We start from the raw sequence: 2,591 nt of genomic DNA, 5'->3' as shown, positions 1-2,591 counted from the left end.
TCCCTCCTCCATGGTCGTTGCCTTAGAAACCTGCCGACCCGGTTGCTACCACCGCCCGCCCCATGGCGAAGTAGAAGAAGAAACTGCGGTCGGAGCTCATGCTGACAGAGATCATGCGACTCAACATAGAGTCGACCAAGAGGAGGGCCCGGTGCCTGCCGACTTTGCCCCCGAGGCCGCGGCCTCGCAGCACAAGGCCGCCGTCAAGGACAATGAGGCCATCGTTGCCAAGGCCATGCAGGCAGCGATGACGCACGCCCTTCTCATACTTGGGTTGTGCCGACCCGTGTGGGCCATTCTCTCCGCCGATGCCATGGCCGTGGTGAGCACAGGCTCGTCGCCTGTTCGCCCTCCGCAGTACCAGTCGCCGAGCTCCTTCAAAATGAACCACCCGGAATTGCACGTTTAGGGGGGTTCTTTTTGACGGCTGGCAATGGTGCTAGCCACTCGCTTTGTTGTCGGCGAGAGAACTTGGGGGGTGGTTCCTTTTGAAGGCCGACATGTGTGTCGGCCGCAGGCGCTCTGGCCGGCATGAACTACGACCTTGGTGCCAAATTTCATCTATCCCTTTGCAAAAAGTTCCAGGTGGCCGGATGAAATGCGTTCGCCTGTTGGCGCACGGCCAGCGCTAACATAGAAAGGGCCGAACGTTGCCCCCTTGCTCGATCCAAACGGCCAAAATCCAGGTAAAACGGACGTCCGTTTGGGTCGTCCGTTGGAGTTGGCCTTACATACCTCATTGATTTGATGTGCAGGAATATGTATTTGTACTTTATAAGGGCGCTTTTGGTGCAGTAGACATGAAGTATCATAGGAATGGGAAACTTGTAGAAAATAAGATGTCATCTATCTCAAATTCTGTGAATAAAAACAGTAAAAGAGTATATGACTTTTTCATTGAGTCTAGATTTAATTTATTTTCCTTTAAAATGTGAAGGATATGAATAGTTCCTACGTAGGAATAAAATTATGTTCCTACAAACCAAATGACTCTAGGAATTTCTCCTATAGGAATCCTATCGTATAGAATTCCTCCAAATCAAAGGAGGCCTAAAATATTATAGCTCTACTTTTTTATCTTCTTGACCCATGTTTCCACTTCTATTCCACTCATCATGTGACACGAATGGAACCGGCGTGAGATCATCTACAATCGGGCCCTTCACTTCCCCCAATCGTCCAGACCGAAAAACGGCACCCAACTAGACCTCCAAAGCCAGTCCATACACATGGGTTGTCTGACACCATTTAAACCTAGCCCATAAGTGTGGGGCGGTCCACCCGGACGTGACAGTTGCCCCCGGACCAACTCTAAACCCCTCCAAATTAACCAAGTCAACTAAATTTGTCACTCTCCCTTCCTCCCGCCTCTGTCCCCAATACGTAGCCCCCACCGCCATGGGCGATGGCTCAGCGGATTCCGTTGAGGTCCCTACTTTCCAAGGCTTAGACCGTCGCCCGGAGGGAGCTGCGTGTCCGTGAAGCAGCAGAGAAGGAAGTTGCGTTGAAGGAGGTCGTCAACATGGACTTCACCGCATATGCACCATGCACCCTGCCCGTGAGACTCACGTATCCTCACCATGCACCCTGCCCGTGAGACCCAGCTGTCCTCACCATGCAACCTGCCCGAGAGACCCGCTCTCCGCCATGGCCTTAGCCGACGCTGTTCCGGCCTCACAATGGTTGTGCATCCCGGATGGCTTGACGCAGATGAATGAGGATGGCAGGGAGGACACGATGTGCAAGTCGGTTAAAGTCCAAAGATCGCAGATAACATCGTGAATCACCGACGATGGCCATGCCCACATCCCATTCGATTAAATTTTGGACCTAGATACAGAGGTATTTTCATTCCCCATATGCATTTTCGGATATATGTTGAGATGATTGTTTCATTGTGATGCATCTTTTAGGACACATTCATGGTGAACATGATATATGATGACCAAAAAGCTTCACATTATGACTTGGGTGATACCAATTCCCCTTTGTGTGATGTTGGGCAAAATCAGGCACTGAAATGAAAGTGTTTTGTGGTGTGAAGCTTGGTTAGCCATAAGCATGGATCTTATTTGTGGAACCGAGCAAAAGGGCACAAAGTATTGGCGAAAAAAATTCCACAAACATGACCATGAACACAAAACATTATGTGGAGCCAGTTGCTATCCATTCCACCCGCAATGAGGGCTCTCTCCAACATAGATGGGCCACCATCCAAGAGTCCATGAACAAGTTTTGTGATTTCTATGCACAAGCGATTGTCCAGAACCAATGTGGTGTTGGAGTCCAAAGACATGTAAGTTTGACTTGCTTCAGATTGTCATCATTTGTATTGCTTTCTCCATTTCTTTGCATTATCTTGAGTGGTTCTTGTTTGCCAGATGGGGTCCGCTGCCACTTTTTACCAACACATTGAGAAAAAACATTCACTATGTGCCTTGTTGGTTGAAATTGAATGGGAAACCTAAGTGGCAAACTCTCTATAATGAGCTCAAGAACCCCACAAATAAGATGAAGAACAATGATGACTGAAACTCCCATCAATCTATTGGATTGGACGATAACGATGTGCCAAGTGGAGGGGCGGACGG

The sequence above is a fragment of the Triticum dicoccoides genome, chromosome 5B, assembly GCF_002162155.2.
Source record: "Triticum dicoccoides isolate Atlit2015 ecotype Zavitan chromosome 5B, WEW_v2.0, whole genome shotgun sequence".
NCBI classification, from domain to species: domain Eukaryota; kingdom Viridiplantae; phylum Streptophyta; class Magnoliopsida; order Poales; family Poaceae; genus Triticum; species Triticum dicoccoides.
Note: the sequence above shows the minus strand (reverse complement) of the source record.